We start from the raw sequence: 21,466 nt of genomic DNA on the forward strand, positions 1-21,466 counted from the left end.
CACAGTCTTGGGTCAGGCTCAAACAGGATTGTCAGTAATGCTGCCTTATTGTCACTGCATCAAGATGGATCCTCAGAGCCTGCAGTGGGTCATTCTGTAGAGAGATGTACTTGCACCACCATCCCTGCTCCTGGCAGCAGGCACTACAAAACTGCATGAGGTAAATCAGCTGAGCAGGTGGTAGTGGGAATGAATCTGATACTGCACATATGCCATGTAGCCACTGCTTCCTAGTGATCATGATCAGGCCTATCAGGTCAGTTTTTTAAGGAAGCTGAACAGTGCTGGTAACACAACCTGTAATGATACAGCCCTTGTGAAGCATTGGGTGAGCATATGCTGCATGAGCAGGTTCTCAAAGTAATAATGCTGATGAAGTTGCTTTGAGTACCTAAGATATGTAATGGATGCAAGAGAGAAAAGCCTCTCTTTTATTAGACCAAGTTGTGGCTTGAAAAAAAAAAGGACATGGTCTCAGCTCAGTGATGGGGTCATTAAAAGCTTTTAGCAATTAGAGCAGTGGGAGGTATATTTAATGAGACAAAAGAGAAATTCTATGCAGTGTTCTTCATTTTCTGCTTAGATGCTAATTTAATTAATAAAACCCAAAACTTCTTCAGTGTCCTAGTTCCTTGTACACAAGCAATAATTGTTTACAAATCGTCCAACAACCAGCTCATAAGCTTCAAAGGGAACTCATTATGAGGATAAAAATTCTTCAAATTACTTTCTCTTCCATCTGAATTATATTTATAATCAGTTCATAATGAAGTTCAAATCCCATCCTTTAGATCACTTCCACTAAAGTGGGAGAGCTGTGCTAAAATTATACAAATCTGGTATGATTATCTCCTGATTATTCATCCTCAGAACAGCTCACCCACTGACTTAATAATTTTGATTAAAAATAAAAAAGAATGATAGAAATAATTGATTTGTCAATAAGGACTAGCTTATCTGATATTCTAATTCACAGCTAGTATTCTGTTAGGATTCTTCCAAGGGAACAAAATCTTTCTGTTGTTATTGAATATCTATATGAATCAATAATTAAATGCTATATTTTTAAAAGCAACATTAGCTGTGTAGTGTTTTGATGTTATCTGTAAAACTAAAATTACTTAGTGAGAAAACAAGTGTGTGCTGTTTTGTTTTGGTGTTTTGGGGGGTTTGGATTTTTTTGTGATATTTTTGAAGATGCCAGAACATCTGTTATTATGCTGCTAAGTCGTACTTCAAACTTCCATCTGGTAAGCTGGACTTCCTTTCAGGCTGTTTCTCTGTCATGTTAGAAATCACTGATCTGTGTACTGATGTATAGGATGAATAATGATAAATATATGATTAATTAACTATGGACTTGGTATTTTTTAAAATGTGACATGAACTTAATACAGCATATCTGTAATGGCAATAGGGTACTTCAAAAAATAATTTCTTCCTTCCTATTTTTATCTTTATAGGGAATTTAACAGGTGAATTCAGCACTGGAACTCAGATCTTGTGGCAAAAATGATTTGGCTTCTGCATCATCAGAATGAGTTGAAATCCCACATTTTCTTCATGGGCAGAGTCTCTGGCAGAAATAAGTGATTTTCAGGGAATGTTTCCATTAACTAGAGGTACACAATGCCTGAGAAAGGTACTGTAGCTCTATCTGAAGATATGAGTGAGTGTCAGGAAAAAATCAGAAATCTTATTTTACTTGTGCTAGCTTGAATAATAGAAAAGAGCTATCAATTTTAATGAAAAATAACCTTACCAATAAGTTTGACCTCTAAGTAAAGAGATGTTGGCAAAGGAGGTAGTAGTCAAAAATTCACCTGAAATTCTGTTTGCAACGTATGGTAATAAAAATGGTTTTGCCCTCTTTATAGTAACAAATGACATGTCAACAAAACATAAAAGTCTCATCAGAAATTACTTCTCTGAATTGTCAAGCCTGTTACAAATAAAATGGTTTTGCTTCTGAAGCGAGCAGTGCAGGTAGGGAAGAAAGCAACATCTCTCTGATCCCCATTACTTTCCTGGAAATTGCTTAGGGGAGAAGATAGTATCATCCAGAAGAGATAAGCAATCTGTTTCAGAACAACAGAAATGTCTTATTGTAGCATGCTCATAAAATATCTCAGTTTGAGTTTGAAGTGAAAGATTTCTCAGAAATTCCCAAGAACCCAATAGCATTCTAGATGTAAGTAATTCTTGATTGTATTCTAGATGTAAGACTGAGAATGTCTAAAGTTTTGTAGGAGCACAGAGTCATCAAGTGCCTAAAGTCCTTGTAAGTGAGAATTAAATACTGGCATTTCTACCTTTGAAATCTCCTGTTCTTTACTTTGGACCTTAGAATGGAGATGTTGATTATAAAGAGCTGGATTGGGTTTTGTTTTGAAGTAAGACACTTATTAAAATTATCTTTATGAAATTGTTGGAATAAATTACTTCAAAACTTTTCACCAGGCCAGGTGCCCAATGTTATGTGGAATTCCTTCCCACTGTTTTGCAAGCAATAAAAATGGGGCATTTTTACACAAGAAGCAGGTATTAAATGACCTGTTGCTGGAATTTTTTGTGCATTTAACAGTGGGCAGGGTGGCAACATTCTAACTTACAGAAACATGTTCTTGTTGTATTCAAACTGCATTGCTGGGGGGATTGGGAGTCTGAGATTAAATATCTTTGACTTTTGCATCTGAAAATCAAAAGTGGACCAATAAAATTCTAGAAAATTGGGATGACTACGGGCACTGCTTTTCTGAAGCATAGGACTATGTCTCAGTCATACAAATATATTCAGGTCCTGGCTTTAGCAAAGAGCCCTCATATGACCTTGGCAAGTGATCTAGTCACTGTGCTGTGGTGACTTAGTCTCTGTGTCTAGTTTCAGTGTTGGCAAAATGAGAATAACAGTACTGTCTTTGTCTTGTCTGTTCATATTGAAAATTCTTTGGTGCAGGAATCATCTCTGTGTGTTTAGTGAGGCTCTTGGCATTCAGCTCTAGGTGCTATTTTAATAACAGTACATAATTGCTTCTAGTTTCATCCCTAGCCTTTTTGGAACAGAGCTGCATTTAAGAATCCTTTCTTTTAACCCCGTCCTCACCTTGGGTGATTCAAAGACTAAAGGAGACCTCAGTCAAAGTCACACTTGTTTTGCAATACAAGACAAATTACTTCCCTTTAGTAACCATGAATGACCTGGCATTCCCTTATGGGCAGAAATCCCACCAAATGATCCTGCTTAGTTTGATCCTGCCAGCTTTGAAGCCAGCATATTACACTGGCTTGTCTTCCATGGACTGGATTTGCAGAGTTTGTAGATAACAATAAATTCTATTAACTGCCTCCATGAAGAAATCCAAAACATCTCTGCAGTAATAAAGATGGAGCAGAGTTGCAGGGCATGGGAGGCACTGGAGGGCTGCTGTATCCTAGGAGACAGCATTAGAAAGGAGGTGGAGGACTTGAGAACTACTCAGCACTAATGAGGCCATATCCAGAGTGTTTTGTCCAGTACTCCTTATCTTGTCATAAGAAAAATAAGGAGCTACTGGAGAGGGTCCAGTGGAGGGCTATAAAGATGGTGAGAGGTCTGGAGCATCTCTTTTATGAGGAGAGACTACAGGAGCTGGGCCTGTTATGTCTAGAGAAGAGAAGACAGAGAGGAGATCTCATTAACGCATATAAATGTCTCAAAGGCAGGTGCCAAGAGGGTGGAGCCAGACTTTTTTCAGTGGTGCCCAGGGACAGAACAAGGAGCAATGACCATAAAGTAAACCAAAAGAAATTTAACCTCAACGAGAAGATAAACTTCTTTACATTGAGGATAGCAGAGCACTGGAACAGGTTGACCAGGGAGGTCATAGAGTCTCCCTCTCTAGAGACATTCAAAACCCACCTAAATGAGTTCCTGTGACACCTGCTCTGGGTGACCCTGCTTTGGCAGGGGGGTTGGACTAGATGATCTCCAGAGGTCCCTTCCAACCCTAACAATTCTGTGATTCTGTGAGTGCAAAACTGACTATAGGATTTTCAGATATAGGGGTCTTGTTAAAACTGTGACACATCAAAGATGCTTTGCTGTATTAGGTATGAAATGTTCTCATATCTCAAGTGAAAAGAACAAATACTTAACATGCTGCAACATCTGTGTTTGCAGCTGACCTGGGATCTGTTGGCTCTGTTGAAGGCCATGTCAAAATTCCCACTTACTACACTTAGCAGTTGACCTAGCTTTCCAGCTAGCTAGCACTAGGTAGCACTTAAGATGACTAACTGCCAGCAAGGAAAGCATTGCAATTCCATGCCATGTCCTAACATGGCCTTCTGCACTCTCTTCAGGGCAAATGTACAGCTACATTTTGCAGTGGCTGTGTAAGATTTTTGCTGATAGCTGATTATTAGAGGGTTGCAGTAACCAGACTCTGTATTAATAAGTGGGAAGAGAAGACAGGTTGCCAGAGATGAGGTACATGTCTTGTACATTTTATCAATGCAAACAAAGAAAGTATAAGGGCTGTGATGCAATTTTTTTACTGCGTCATGTTTAAGAATTGTTCAAGTTTGATTCTGAAGCCACAGCAAATTGTTGTACTTATCTGGGCAAGCCTAAATGTCTCCCCAGTTCCATTTTGTTCAAGTAGGAGACCTGGAATCTTCACTTTATCACAGTAATGCCCTTCCTGAAATAAAACCCTGAAAGGTTACAGAGGAAGATATGTTGATTCCTTCTTGGAAGCTTCTCAGATTTCTCTTTTAAACAAACTTTAATTTTGGCACTGGAGCTGCCTGGAGTTTCACTGAACAAATGTTCTGGCTCAGCACAGTCATTATTAGTGAGTTGGGCATTCCACATTTGGGCCTTAGGCTCTGGTTTTCAACTTCCAGCTGTGAAAGGTCTCTGACAGATGACCCGGGCCATGTGATTTTTCCCATGAAGGAAAAACCTGATGATAGGTACAGTATTAGATCTCTGCCTGATTTCAACAGACCCACCCAGAAAATAAATGTGGCCTAAAAAAACCTGTCCTTTCCTTCTCTGCTTCACCCTGTCCTCCTGTCTTTCTACAGTTATCTCTGAGCCTTGGAGCAGTTAGAGGGGAAAGGTCGGAATAGGAAACACACTCAGTTACAACCTAGTCTACAAAACAGCCTGTGAGCTAACTCATTTTCCTGAATTAAAGCCACTTGCAAGCTGTGGATCTATTCTAAGTTAGGCACTGCCTTTAGAGACCAGTGTAAATACCCATCAAGTACCTGGATCAAAGCACCACAGGAGAATTCCCACATACCACTTCCTAAATGTAACTCCCTTCTGCAACTGTGTTCTTCACCTTATTTTACTAGTTCTTTGTTTCAAAAACTATGCCAAGGATTTGGCAAATGTTTTCAATGCATCTTATAATGAGGAAGAAAGACAGGAGATTATATATGAATCTGGGAATCTCCCATGCTAGGATAAAATCAGCTTGGAACAAATCAGCCTCTATTGAGCTTTGTATGGGCTGGGTGATCTGCAGCAGAGAGAAAAGGGTTAGTTGAAATAGTTTCCCCCTCCACACTGAGATCACATAGATGTTTATCTAATGGCTGGTATGTGCCTATCAGTGGATTTGCTATGCCAGCACAGCACCCTGTACCTTGTATTCTGTGTGTTTGTCCTCCCCAGTCTGCGCAGTGGGATGCACAGGGGGCTGCAGCACCACTTGCTCTGTTCAGGGGTGAGGCTCCACCAGTGGCAGATGTGAGGGTTGATGTTTGCTTTATCAGTACAGGGTGTGCCCCATAAAATCGGCTGCAAATTTGCTCACCACTTTTGTCTCTCCTAGAAAATACCTGCAGGTTAAGCAGATTGTGTTTCATTGTGAGCTCCTCAGAGATTTGTGTGCCAGAACTGGCAGTGCCTCAGAACAGACTGTTGCAACAAACAGTCTTCCTCTGCTGTTAATTGTGATGAGTTTTCTTACAGCTGTAACCATAATACTTGCAAGAAAAAAATAATTCCAGCTATGTTCTTCCCTAAGGGAGGTCATTTTATATGTGTCCTCTGGGTTCTCTTATTTTCAGCCACCTGTATGAGTTCTTCCAGACACAGTTAGAAAGGAAGAACTGATTTTGGTCGTTTCTTCCAGTTGGGCTATCAATTGTCTCTGGACTTTTTTCAAGGATGGATTCCCAGAGATGGTCATCTACAACTGGAGAGCTGAATACCTTCATCTCTGTATCTGCATGTAATGGGGCTGGCCACTCTTCCCAGTATGCTGCAAGTTTGTACTGGATTGTGCTTAAGGTAGAGCATGTCCAGGGAGGCTTTGCTTACTAGTTAAATATTGTGTATAGCTAGGACGATAGTGCATCTTCCACACACTAACATCTGCACACTGTTTCATGGCTGAGGATCCCATGTGCTCAGCTGACAAGTCCTAAGCTTAATCTGTTTAGATGTTTCATTCCTCATGTCTTATATCAGGTGTCTATCTCATTGCATCTTCAAGATCCAGCACAGTTATGAAGTCCAGTCAATGTACTTCACTTTGACCACTCCAATGCTGGTGTGTGACTGTGTGGTACAGTCAAGAAATTACTTCAGCTTATCCTTAATGTCCTTGTTCTCTCTCTTGATGTAGTCAGGGTCATGCTTGTATCTGCTCAAAGGTGACTATGTTTTGTAACTCCTGTGGTTTTGGTAGCCATTGTCTTAGGTAGGAGATATCACAAAAATAGCTATCAGGTATATCATAGGCTCTTGAATAGCCTATGATAGCCTCTTACAGAAAAAAGCTGTGTTTCTCTCTTTTCTTGGGCTTGCCCTAGCCATTGTCCCTTGTCTTCTCTCAAGAGATTGTGTAAATCTGATCACTTTTCACTGAGTCCAGTTCTTGTGAATTATTAATTCCAGGATGAATTCACTTTTCTTTCCCAAGATAAGCAGGTATGTGCCAGGGAAAAAGTGAGTTTTCATAAAGTTTCTAAATGATGATAATCCAAAATCCTATCTGGATAATAAAATGTTAATAGAACCTAGAAAAGAATTCAAGCAACTCGGAAACCTAAACATAATTGCTTATGAACATGGAGTGTTTATTGCTGTCAAAATTAATCACTTTTCAACTTCCAGCTGTTAAAATCCTTCTGGCAGATCTCCAAGCAATTCTCCTTCAGTTACTTTTCCCTCAATTAAATATTAGTGCGGTTCTCAGGCTCTTGTTACATAAGCAGCAATTTCAAATCACACTTCTCAGTTCTTTTAACCATACACTGTCAGAAATTTATTCTGCTGCAAAGTTTTTTTCTCAACTCAGATTTTACTTGAAGTTTATATCAGTGAAGGAGGAGCATTAATTTCACGTGAATGTAGGCTTTAGTTGCAAAGTTTAGATGTAAACTTACCAAGACAAGCCAGAAATTAGCTTTGAGGCCAGGTGCTTTGCAGATTGTTGAGCTAAATGGAAACCGAGTGCACTTGGCATTCTCCAAAATGTTTAGTACTTCAGCAGAAGCTCAGAAAGCTTCAGTGGACATAGAGAATATCTCTGGATGCAGCTCTGTCTCACACGTAATACTAAGACCAAAATAGCTAAAATGTAGGCGCTGTCAGTTGCACCACAGTAGCTGCTTGCAAGGACTGTTTTGAACCCTCATAAAAAGCCACAATATAGAAATTATTGGATCTAAGATTGATATATGAGCTGTAGTTTGGTTTTATGTACCAACTTTTATTCGTAGACACTCTGTGATAGTAGGGATGCAGACGACTTCTTTGGGAATATGGGGTGAGAAGAAAGCCATGCCAGAGCCCTGATGGTATTCAGATGCAGTCCAAGCAACCAGGGTTACGCCTGTGTGAGGATGGATTATTTCTTCATTTGTATCTGTGTACATAGAGTCAGAAATCCATGGCAGAGTGATTTTTCATGTCCATGACTGCTAATATAAGGCTGTCAGGAGTCTACCGACCTTAAAAACAGGATTGAAATACAGTGAAAAAAATAATATAAGTGTGAACAATACTGTTTACTTACTTAACTTATCACCTAACATCACCTTTTTTCAAGTCCAGTTCTGGTGTGTGTATTTAAAGGGGAATAATCATGTAAACAAAGAAAAATGACTCTTGTAAAATCTACTTCTGTTTCTGCAACCCAATGAGCACCCATGGTTTTGTCCAGAACAAGTGTGAAGTGCTCCCATTTTTAAAAATTTGTGTATTAATTTAGCCTCTTTTTGAGAAACAACAAAGCTAGATATTATTTTTGCAATGAAAAGCATCTATGTTTGCTTAGTGGGTATTTCTGTAGTATGTTAATTCAGGGAAGCCAAACCATCACATAGGACAGTAAAATACATATTCATTGCACAGCTGGAAGATTTCTTAAAATGCCTGGTTTTGAGTGGAGTGGCATAAACCAAAAGTCTCTGAATACAGATCCCGTTAAACTGTTAAAGTGACCTGCATGTGTTCAGCCAAATTTATGCTATATAAAGTCCCTAAATTTCCTGGGAACCATATTTTTTAATACCAATAAGTAAGAGGGTTTTTTTTTCATCTGTTGTTCCTTCATCAGTCCTTTTGTTAACACATTGCTGCATCTGGAGTGTACCTCCTGTGCCAGTGATTGCGTTGTGTGTGATGTCAGGTCTGTCAGGGGAGATTATAGAACCAAAGTGGATGAAAGCCAAGGACTGAGCAGTGCATGTGCACATTTTTGATTGCCGGCTGCACCTTTTCTTTCTAGACCATTGCCTTCAATTTGGGCTCTGTTCTCACCTTGTCCTGACTACCTTCATCCCAAGATAGCAGTAGCAAGGAAGTGAACAAATAAAATGGGAGTGGAAGCAAACTGCAGCCATGGAGCAGCCATGTCATGTAGAAAGCAAGTCACCTATTTTCCTGAAACTTAGAGGCTCAGTATTTGTGAGAGCTCTGCTGCTGTGTTGAAATTGGTTGAAACTAGTTCACAGGGTTTGCAAGTTATTCAGCTAGGAGAGCACATAGAGGTGATGTAACTGCACAAACCTTTCTCTCTTAGAAAGACAATTATTGCTTCATCCCCAAATTCATCAATGGGTAATGCAAAACTTTTGTGGAGATGGTAGGAAGAATCAATCTTAATATAACACAAAATTTCAAAACATTACCTTGGCAATAATATCTGATTCCGTATAATCTCAGAATCTCAAAAATGTTATCTATTTCTGCAGAAATAACCTTCAGTAGGGGAACTAGTTGTCACACAAAACAACTGACCTTCCAGGGTAAGAAACTTTTTTAGGGCAGTATAGGAATTTTAAGTGCTTATTTCCAGGCCTAAGCATGTATATGCACATGCAAATGTGGATCAATATCATCCCATGCAGGTGCTTGGGTGTATGTCTTTGGGAATCTGTGCATATGGGTACATCAGTTTTAATTTAAAAAAAAATTAGAGAAGTAGAAATAATTTATTTGAACTGATATAATTTCTGACACCCTAATTTAGTTTGAAATTGGCTTTATTGATTTAATGAAATGTAATAAGGAATGCAATTTAAAGTTATAAAAAAAAATCCATCCTATATTTAAATAGGAATATGGCTCAGGGCTGAGCAATAATCTGGCAATTTAAAGAAAAGAACTTGATTCTCAGCTGGAAACAATTTCTCAGAAAAGTATACTTGATTTTGGAAAATGTGTGTTCTTTTTAGATAACCAGATGCACACTTTTGACATTTACCTGAATGTGATAGCTTTTTTTTTGGCCACATTTCTTTGCAGTAAGTAAAAAAATAATTTATTTGTGCTGATTTGATTAAATAGGTGCAGGTATAGTGTAGACAGTTCTGTAAGAGCTCAGGTTTCAAAAAGAAGCTCCTCTTGTTGCAAAAGGAAAAAATACTTTTCCTAGGGGGTAGAAATGGAGCACAGTTTGTTAGATGGAACAAGAGAAGACTTTGAAAAGCAAAATGGTGCTGATACAGCACACAAAATGTAGTTTATTGTCATGTATGACATAGACAGCCATAGGGCTATGAAGAAAAGAAGAAAGACCTTGGTGACATACAAGAACTTGACAGTGTGTAACTAAATGTTGCAGCAAAGAAGACTCTAAACTGTGCCACACACCGTGATGTGGGAGTAGTAGTTGCTACTTCCGTTTCTTCTGTTATTCTTGATTTCTAATGCAGAAAAATGTTCTTTACCCACCTTAATCTTTGTATTGAGTTCCCCTAGTACATAATAAGCTTCCTGTCAGCTAGGGTAACAAAAGAGCAGGTCTGTATCGGTACAAAATACTTTTCTCTGTAGAGTAAAGGGTTTGCGGAGCTGAGGAATTGCTGCAATGCTGCCAGCTGCCGCCTCGAGCATTCTTGCTCAGTGCTGTACTTCCAGGGTCCTGGGAATGGTAGGGTGACAGTGAACAAAATCACATGAGATTGACAGTAAACACAGTCACTGTGTGGGCAAGCAGCAGGAAAGGGAGATCCTGAGGAGGTTTTTGAAAAAATGCCAGATATTTCATAAAAGCATGAAGAAATCCCTGAACCTTGTGATCACATATTGTTCTCCCTCCCTCCCTACTTGCCCTGGGAAAGAGAAGAGCATGTATTCTGAGCCTAGGGGTTTGCCTCTCATGCAGCACTGTGCGTGTTTGTGGTTAGACTCCTGCATGACCAAAAGTGCTGCCTATGGCATGAAGGTGCCACTGAGATGCTCGCCACAAGCAGCAGGGGCACCAGATACAGATCAGTGGGCAGTCCTAGACCTGCTTCAAAAGCCTGTGGAAGCAAAGTGCTCCCCAGGATCTTTCCATCACTGAGAATGTCTCACCAGACGTGGCAGGGCAGAGCTCTCTCCCTCTACTCTGTGTGCTGACAGCCCATCTGCAGGATGTCCATGGTCTGCTGCTTTTGTAGTATAATACCTTGGAGGTATACTGGGAAAAGCAAGTGAAATGACAGGAGCTAAAAAGGGTCCAGAGAGCTAGAAGCACACAAGGAGAGGCTGGATTAGGAATTAATCTATCATGCAGCGTATAGTGGAAGTAGGAAAGTACATAAAATGAGAAAAGTATTAGTGAAAAGGGGCATCTAATCCCCCCTAGGCATTAAAGGGCTTGAAAAAATGGCATGTTTCAGCTCTCAAGACTGTTAATAAATAGCCAGAATTACAGTACTATCCATGTGCCTCTGCTTTAGCACCTTGCACTTATGTCTGGCCATAAAAATTCAGTATTGCTTGGTAGAAAATTGTCCCCTTGAATGTTGGCTCATCATGTGGGCAGAGTTGATCGTTTTTAGAAAGACAAGGATAGCTGCAGCACTATTGGTGTCTCCAGAAGGAATCTCAGATGTAACAAAGTGAGCATAGTTGCACATTAATCTTGATTTACACTATGGGAAGGGAGACCACCCCTTGCTAGTTTTCACTTGGAACAAAAGTTTAGGACTCTCAAACAAACACAGTCTTACCCTGTTCTTGTGTTCTCACATTTCTCTGGGAAATATGACAGAATTTGGTGGCCTTTGTGTTTTAGGAAAAGGGGTTGATTCCCTATGCAGTCAATCAGAATCTGTATCACTGGAGCTGGATCTTGCTCTAAGGGCCTGGATCTGGCCTTGCGTGTTTATGTCACTTGGAAATTCCTTAAATTGCTTTCTTACTGTCTTAGTAGAGGTCCTAGCACAGTGCTAATCATACGGGTATTCCTGGCCACTGAGTTTCCCCAGCAAACAAAACAGTTATTCTTTCTGCTGCATTCCTCCTGGCAGCAAAAACACCACTGTGCTATTGACCTACTGAGTACAAGAAAGACCCGGGATTAAGGTTGACATGCACTTGATTATTTCTTCTGATTCAACTGCATTGTAGATTTTCTCCTTTTTCTTCCTTGAAGGTTAATGCAAGTAAACCTGAAGAAGTCTGCGGAAAAGTATCTGAGAAATTTGGGCATTGCAAGCGCTTGACAGGTTAATATTTGACCAGGTTCTCATTCTCAATGACCTACACTTGTGTATCCTAGACATGTCTCAGCATCTTGTTGTCACCTCATCTCTGTCCCAGCTGTTGCAGTGAGTGTGAATGTTGCTGGTTCTGTCGCAATGACAGCAGCACTGCAGCGTACTGTGGCTGCTCCACTCAATCTTTCAGTGTCCCTGCAGCCAGATCACCTGTGGCAACCCTGTAAAGTCCTTTCAGGCTCCACTGATGCATGTGTTGAAGCAAGAGACATGATTCTCTCCAGCTTAATGACCTTCTTGTTTTGTGTTACTGCAGCATCCCTGTTTTTATGGAAATAGGCACCTCATTAAGTGCAAGCCTGCATAGGTCACAGACACATGTACAAGTTTGGCAAGTCTGTCTGCAAACACATGATGCTGCTTTCAAAAGTCATTTAGTCCCAACAGTGCCAACTAACACCATAGTCAGTAGGAATGACATTTCCCATGCTTTCAGGTACCTCCCTTTTGATGCATGTCTTGCTGATTCTTTGCATGTGCACTCTCTGCCCATTTGTAAACATGATCTGAAGTGTATTTTTCTCCTGGTTTACTTTTGGGAGATGTCTGACTGTGTTGTAATCTAAGCACACCTGTTGATTTCAGTTGAAAAGAAAAAGTCTTTAAAGTGATTCTGGTTCATAAAATCAAACAGAGTTATTCTTCAATTGCTTTTAAGAGCAGTTTTACCTCAATATGATCCAACTTTACAAAATGCAGGCCATTTTGTGCATAGACAATAGGCAGTGTGCTTTGTTCCCACTTGGAGTTACTGTAGCCGAAGGGTGTCAGTGTTATGAGCACTGCTGTCATGGGTATCCAGGTAGTAAGCTCTGGGTGGATATTCCCATTGCATAGGAAGCACACTGCTGTTACAGTGAACTTGTCTTGCAAACAATGCTCAAGGAAATAATTTGTACTTCTTTTTAGTCACTAACTTTGAAGAAAGAGAAAACTGAGAGATATTGGTTTGTGGACTGTAGTGAATATAGGTGTCCTATGAAAGACCTTCTGCCTCATCCAGAGGCTCTTTCCTGAGCCAGAGGTGGCAGGTCCTTAAATTTCACAGTAGAGCCAGACTTTTCCAACAGACACAAGCTTTTTGCTAACTATAGTTAGTTAGCTGTGAACAGCATGAAATTATTCCAGTGTAACTGTTATAGACCTTTTTCCAGAGCCCTGGCTTGGGATGGAGACAGGAAAAAAATTCCATCAGGCAAAAATCCAGAACAAAATAGCATCCAAAAAGACTTTTGACAGGAGACCAGGACACTCCCAGTAGTCCTGTCCTCTTACAGCCAAAAAGGGATGCTGGGTCACTTTCAACTGATGTAACAGTGTTGCTTTACTGGAATTATTTATGTCTCCTGTTACTGAATGGCTAGGATACCCTTACCCAGGGTAAAATCTAATTGTGTGCACAGATTTTTTGCAAATACCTCTACACTGGCACTTAGATGACCAGGGGTGTGAAAAATGGACTATTATTCTTCCCTTTAATAAGAGAATAAGAGGACACTCATGGACAGAATGTTTTCTTTAAGTTGCCTGAACTTATATTAGAAGTGTGTGCTTTCACCACTCCATTCTAGCTCCACACCAGTGGCTGAACTTTTAGAATTTTATGTTGGTAAACCTGAGTGTCTTCAGGTTGATCCTGACTGTCCTGTTGGAGGTGATAATGCAAATTAGTACAATGAAACAATGAGCTGAAGACTGGTAAATCATCAGGATGAGACTATTGTATTGTAGGTTCTTGGATATGGTAGGTAGTATAATGAAGAATATGGTCAGCAGGACATGAGAAGAATTAGCATGAATTTTATGAAGGAAAGGCATACTTTGCCAGCCATCAGAATTCTTTGGAATCAGCAAGCCCATAATATTAAATATGTGGATTTTCAAACACTTCAGGTTTCTAAACTTCCATGACTCTAAAAAGAAAGGTTCTTTCAGGATTAAGTGATTGTTTTCAGGGTTAAATGATTGACTAAAATAGAGGAGGAAAAGAAAGAATTTTTTTTCCTAATGGAAACAGAAGTCAGAAAGGAATTCTGCAGGGTCTGTGATGAGTTCTGTGCTACTCACCATGCTCATATGATCTAAAAAGGAGGATGAACAGTGAGGTGACAATATTAGAAGATAATACCAAACCATTTAGATTATTGGCAAAGAAACCTTATTGCAAAGAACTGTGTAAAGATCTGAGGTATTTGAGTGACAAAAAAATAAAGTGACAGATGAAATCCCATTCAGAACACATGAAGTTCTGTCAAAAAATAATGTTTAAGCAAGTGGTTTATAGCAAGCAAAATAAGTACTTTTTCACACTGCACCTAATTATGGAATTAGTTCTTACAAGGGTCTGTGGAGAAGAAGAAGGTAAATAGGTTAAAGAAATGACTGAGGAAGTTAAAGGAGGAAGGGAGTAAAAGGAGAGTGTCTTTCGACTTAGGAAGTCCTAAGCACATGCTGATGTTATACTGGCTTATGTAAATAGTCATTGCTTCTCCTTCCTGTTCATATTCCAGGAAATGGTGCCTATTGCCAGAGACAGCATGAAAAGAATTAGAAAGATTTTCCAGAACCAGACTTGTGATTTAATAAGATCACAAATCAATAAATGAATTAACTGCAGCTTAGGGAGGAGGTAAGAGTTCTCTTGTAGGGCCTTGCCTCAACTGTAGATTGGAACATATCTTTTACTTTGCTATACTCAGGACAATTTTATTCAATATCTTATTATATTAGCCCAATGTCTGAACCTCCTCTGAGTTTGAACATAGTCCTAAAAGTTAAACAGAATTGTTGGGGCCCAAATTTTCAAGAAATGTGGCTGATATCTGGCTATCAAGTGATGTCCATACTGTAAAAATAGAATTAGTAGGTATTAATCCCTTGACTAATCAAGATATGTACTGTGGAAAGGAATCTTTGTACATCTCCTATTTTTTTTGTCATGTGAGGAAAAATTATGTGTTTAATAAGCTTATTTGTTAGGCTTTAATGTGCCACTCCTGACAAATACCTTCATGTCACCATTTATTTAATGAATCCTACACTGAAGCCTGTCCTAAGAGGAGGATTACTAAGCTACATCCTGTGGTTATATTCTCCACAATGAAGTAAGAGAATCTGTATAACTGTGCTTCCAGAGTGACAGTCCAGTCCTCAGAGGTGACCAAGTATTTACCATTGTAATAGAGAGTCACTGAATGTCAGAGAGAACAATAGAAGGGTAAATCTGAGATTCTGTCAGGAGAGAATGGAGAAACAGCATGGCTCCAAGAGCATGTCAATCGCAGTTGTAAAATCTCTTTAGTAGATAGAAGGTCTCATTTCCAGTGTGGCTAATCAGTTTTGTGCTGGTGCAAATCTGTTGGCTTCATGGGAAACTCTATTTATGGATTCAAGTTAAATTTTTCAGGCTGAATGATTTTTGTTGTTTGGGAGTTTTTTTCCCTGGCTGCACTCAAGAAGTAAGAATGGTGTTGATCCCCCTTTCTCTTCAACTGATAGCAGCCAGCAGGCTTGTCTGTGATATATGAACCTGGAATTCAAACCTCAATGTTCCCTCACATTAGGAGGGTGTCCCCAACCTTCAGACTTCTTCTGTTTCACTGAAAGTCTCTTCTGTGCATGTTTTTTCACTCTGCAAAAATGTTCCTTGAAATTAAGATGGAAGTCCATATCCTCCCTCTCAAAGGGGCACCCAATTAATCATGAAACTATAGTAGTATTTTCCCTTTGTTTTCTGAGTATTTAAGTATCTTAGAGCAAAATGGAACACCAGAGGGATAAATTCAGAGCAATTTTATATGCACATCATGTCACCTTCCCTTCTGAATACCATATAAAACAATATTCAGGGAAAATCCAGAATATTCCCTGCCCACTAGGTTACTGGTTAATTGGAGAGACTTGTTCTACTTCACTGGTTTAGTAGATGGGGCCTAAGATTAGCACTTCCTTTTCATTTTCTTAGCTTTTTACCAGATGTGTGGAATAGGATCTCTTTTGTTGTTTTACTTTTTATTCATCAAACTGAACCTTAAAATATGTAAATTCCATCTGGATTGATCTGCAACTTGTTTTTTTTTATTTGACTACAGTGCAAACTCTCATCAATTTATTTAAACCTGTATGAAACTGAGGCACATGTTGTTTACCTGCTTACTAGTACCAGGCCTTTGATAATATCAAATATTACCCATACAACCACTAACTAAGGATCTTTATCAATATAATTTCCCATAAAATTTACCATTGTAACTTTTTGACTAAGCTTGCCTTTTACTTTTCTTGATGTATAGCATTTTCATTCTTCTTCAGGTAATAGGCAGTACTTCAAAGGTGTTCCTTTAGTTCAATAAAGTCAGTGGGAACTATGCATAAATCTACTGGGGGCAGCATTATTTAATGTTTGCTGCATTAAAATCTATCTATGTGCTAATGATTTTGTCTGCTGCAAGTTGTCAGTATTCTTTTTCTTCCCCCCAAAGGAGTGAAGTTAACATACTCTCTTCAACCCAAGAAGCCATAAGTATCTATACTCACAGGTTTTTATACGACACTGTTCTTCTCACTCTACTGTACAGTGCCAGTTACCAGAATAGCTCACAGTGTTGGGATCTTGCTGCACACAAAGCTGCTGCCAGACTCTCATTTAATGCATGAATTCAGCCCAAAGGTTGCAGCCATTACTCCCAAGGGCAACACTCTTGTACTTTTTCATGGTTTCTTCACTTTAATAGTAGCAGTAATATTGCTGCCTCCTCTAGGGAAGTCCACTGAGCAGCTGCAGTTTTGACACAACTCCCTGCCAACCTCCTGCGTGGCATAGGCTACTGTGTGCATCTCATACCTTGATCCAGCTTTCTGTACTGGCTTCCTCTTTTCTTCCAGAGGAAGTTGTTGTATTGCAGAGGAACTTGTTAATCAGAGTGGCTTAGCTGCTAAGCTGCTAAGGAGAGTTTCTTGGCTCGGCACCTGGGGACATGTAAAAGGCTGTTATTTTTAAACCTGTTGGTCTTTTTGTTGTTTTTTCATTTCCCCTCAGATATTGCTTGACAGAAAATAGCTCTCAAATGATAAAGAGATGCAGTCAGAGGACAAGATGGGAGCCAGAAACTTTCTGCCCAGACACTCTGTCACTAATCCCCTCTCTGGTGTTGGCACATCCTTCTTACTCAACATGAGGATCTTCTATAATGGGGCTGTACAATGAGAATAATTATACTTAATGAGGTAGGCTTGGATAATGAATGCGGTCCTCTTGCTTGCAGAGACGTGGTGCAGTTGTCAGACCAAGTGTGGCCATGAGGAAGGCTGCTCTTGCAAATCCCTAGGGCAGGACAGGGCAGGTAGAAACTCCTCACAACATGCTGTGGGGAACGGCCATTTGTCCTCACTTTTGGTTTGAGTTGGTTGCTGGAGCTTTGCAGAAAATGTGCAGATTAGTTTGCATATAGGATGTAGTATATTAGAACTACCTGTTCCTGTAATCCTCACTGGCTTACTCCATCTGCCATCCACAAAGAACCTCCTCCTCTGGAGAGGATGGGAGTTTGAATGGGTGACATACATAAAATGTCTTATGGCATCTTCATGGCAGCCTTCAACCAGTATATTGGTACCTTCAACTGGTTTATTGGATGGTCAAAAACAGGACTCTGGACTTCTCAAGAGGGATCAGAGAAGACATTCAGGGTCAGACAAGTGAGGTAAGGCGGGTTGGCAAAGTGCTACAGGAAAATGAGAATTGCTACCATAGCTGTCCTTTAAGATAATAAGTATTTACACCATCCACCTGCCTCCCCTGTGACCTTCTGTGTTTATGTTCTAAAATAATTAAAATGAGATGCTTCGTTTTTCTTTTGCCGGATTTTGTTTTTCCATAAGCATCACATGAATTCTGTGTCAAATCTGAAAACAAAGTGAATAGTTTTGTCTTTTGAAATTGGAGAAATGAGGCCACACCCTTTTATTGCCCTTGGCAAGTCAAAAAATAAAATCTGTGGCAGGGAGCTCACTTGACCTAGTTTCAATCCTCCCATGAAACACATACCAGGTTTACATAATTCATATAACTCCCCTCTCCTGATTTTGGGTCCTCATTGCCTCTTCTCAAAAAAAAAAAATTATTGAAGAAGTAAAGATTAATAATAATAAACACATAGCTTAGGACAGGGCACGTACCTGATAGATTACATCACTTCTAGCTGGAGAAGCAAAATTTGATGGCCTGACACACAGCATCCATAAAAATCCCTTGTAGTTACCTCCATAGTAATGATGGTTTTTATTAGTATGCAGGGATGTCTCTTCCTATATCCTCTGTCTCATCCCATTCTCAGCCAACTATGTAAGCAAGTGCTTCTATTGAAAAGAATAGTGGTGTGGATTGCTCATGGCCTTCGAATTAAGCACACTTAAACTATTGCATGGCTTTTCAGTGCATGCCACCTTGCAAGGTCTATCATCTAGCTGCTCTGTTGTTTTCTCGTGTTATTGATCTTGTGTGGGCTTCTGGAAAGCTGAACAGCTCTGCATGTGATTCACTGACAGTGTGATTTGCATGAGTGTCTGATTAAAAATACTAAACTTTTTCTTTTCAAACATCACTGCTTGTCCTTTCAATGCAACAAGAAACTAAGCTGACATCCTTGACTTTACCTCATACTGAGGTTTTAAGGCTGTAGATGTGCGAGTATCAGATTACTTCCCAGTGAGAATGAAATACTTATTTCCTGAGGGGACTTGACCTACTTCCAACCAGAGAAAGTAATGTGGTCTTCAGGTGACAAAACTAAATCTTATCCTTTATGCCTTAACAGTTCTGTTATGGACAGGGCTCACTAAGGACCAATGACTTCAGATTCAAAGAACGTCTTGGGATGTCTGTGATAATTAATGACAAAGATGCTTTTATGTAGTAACCAGTTTTCCTTGAAGCCTCAGAAGCCTTTTTTGGCATAGAAATATTTGTAATGTGGAACAGCAGCTGAAGTTGGAACCTGCTTGTTTATTAAGGCCAGTGCTTAATCCTGACTGCTCCATTATAAAGTGCATATATCTCAAGGCCTGCGGTGAAATGATTTTACACCTTAAAGCTGACTTTCCTTAAGCTGTTGACCAGTTCAGCACTAGCATCATATAGATGCATATGACTCAGTGTGAGGAAGGTAGACGTTATCCCTGCAGAGAGATAGTGCTCTCTCCCAACCTGCACCCCAGGTCTGCCACACACTTCATCTGATGCCTGGAAATTACAAGAAACTAAAGATATCTGACATCAGCAGTGTTTCTAAGGACCTTGCTGCACTAGTTTGTCTCTCTTTGTGGTGTGTGTGTCTCAAACAGTGTTCAACAGAGTCCATGAATAAACAAAAGGTCTTACTGACAGTTCATCCCTGTGGTCAGCCCTCAAAATGTGTCTCAGGTTATCTGGGATTCTGTTATTTTTCAGCCAACAAGTGCATTCAGCTTGACTCTGCAGGATCTGTGCAGGTGTTTCACTGCACAACCTTAGTATGTCTTTGAAGCCTTTTTTTCCCTGTGGGGAATAAATAGAGTAACTGTGCTTGCTGTGATGCTCAGTGTGCCTCTCTTCACAGCACCTGCTTGCGTGGAAATGGTTGACTGTCTCCTTCCTGCATCACAGAAACAGGATCCTCTTCATGCCACATGTGCTATTGAGAGACTTATCCAAAGAAGGGCATAGAGAGACTCTGACTTCCTTGTGTGAACTGTGTATCAGGTCCTATATTACCAGTTTACTTGAGATAGCGGGAGGGAACAGGAGAATGCAGTGTTTTGGTTGTTGCTGCAAGTTCTTTGGGTGAGAGAATCTCACTTGGCTATGGAAGTGTGCGGTGAGCACTAGGGGAAAAAGTTTTGGATTGTATGTATATGAAATTCATTATTAAAAAGGTTAGCTCACACAGGTTCCTCTGGGTTTCTCTTTTCATGGCATAGTCTGAGATTTCTTCCTAGTTTCCTTTTCTAGACACAAGTTTCTGAAGGTATTATCTCTTTCATTAATTGGTCCATCATCCTTTTAAGCAATGAACTTCTTGTTCCATGTTAGTGGTTAGACAAATGCCTGAGAATGGAGAAATACACCCTGATGGGAAGCACATCATCAATTGCAGGGACAATCAGTACTAGACCGTTTATCTTGGCATAACGGAGGTAACTGAAGACAGACAAAATATAGCCAGTGCTCATTTTCATGCATGGCTTAGGTGGTGGAACTGATGTAGCTGACCATGCTCTGTAGCTATTGTTTGCAAACATCAGTTTTCATTTTTTCATAGCACTCCACAAGGTTTATACTTCACACACAGGGATTTACTTCACTTTGACCAGTGATTTTGACATCAGTGACTTTTATGAGAACTATTTTTATGTTCGGAAAAACACAAGAAAACACATTTGTGATGTAAAAAACTACTACTCCCATTCCATCCAGCCTTCTAGCTCCCTCTTGCCAGAGATGAACTTTCTTCACCTGGGAACTTCTCCAGCACATGCAGTAGCTCTGGTGCCACATGGCTGGTGTTACGTCTTGTGCAAACTTTTCTCACTTACTCAGGATAACAGGGAAACTCAGTAAGCACCATGTGTACATCAGCAGAATTGTGGGATCCATATGTCCTGCTTTTGTTGAGGAATGTATTGCACCATTAATGCTTTGTATGTGCCTCCTTTCTCTGTATATTTGATCTAACACTTGCTTATAAGAAATACTGTGCCTTGAGAAATGACACAGGGGTAAAGAAAGGTCCCAGAGGGCCCATGAGGGCACTGGCTGTGCTAGCTGAAGCAAGGTGGGGAATATTAGTCTTCCTCTCTGAGGACAGAGGCTCTTTTGACTGTGCTTCTGCCTTTAGCTTCAAGCTAAGATTAATACCTGGTTGCAGAGGCTTTTGTTCCTGCCCCCAGCAGAGTTTTATATTGTCATTCAAATCAATCTTCCCCACTGAAAGATGCTCTTGGGAATGGAGCAAAACAGCAGTTTGCTCTGTCTTTTGAGGCTTGGAGAGCTTTGGGACATTCAATGCTCTGCAGAAGCAATTCAGCACCCCAGAAGATAGAACTGCAGTGCAGAAAAATTCAAAAGTAAAGGAAGATTTGACTTGAGTTTCTGAGGACTAGATGAATAGATAATGAAGACAGAACTTCCAGCAAAGAGAGTGGGCATGGGCAAATTGTAGGATGTAACTGAGATCTGTCATACCAGTCTCTGCCTCTGCAGCTGGCCAGACAGATGCCCTAGTGCACCAATAGTGACCTAAAATGTCCTTTCCCCCTTCATTTGAACTTCACCCATTTTTCTGCTTGCAAAATAACTACATACAGATTTAAAATAATTTAATACTCTAGAATACATAGTGTGTTTGTTACAGGTTCATTCTAGCTGCCTGTAGGCAATTGGTCAAGACTGTTGATGCATTACTGATTGTTCATTGTCAGTATGGGATGTTGG

The sequence above is a fragment of the Myiozetetes cayanensis genome, unplaced genomic scaffold (genome assembly GCF_022539395.1).
Source record: "Myiozetetes cayanensis isolate MyiCay16 unplaced genomic scaffold, myiCay2020 scf4, whole genome shotgun sequence".
NCBI lineage: Eukaryota > Metazoa > Chordata > Aves > Passeriformes > Tyrannidae > Myiozetetes > Myiozetetes cayanensis.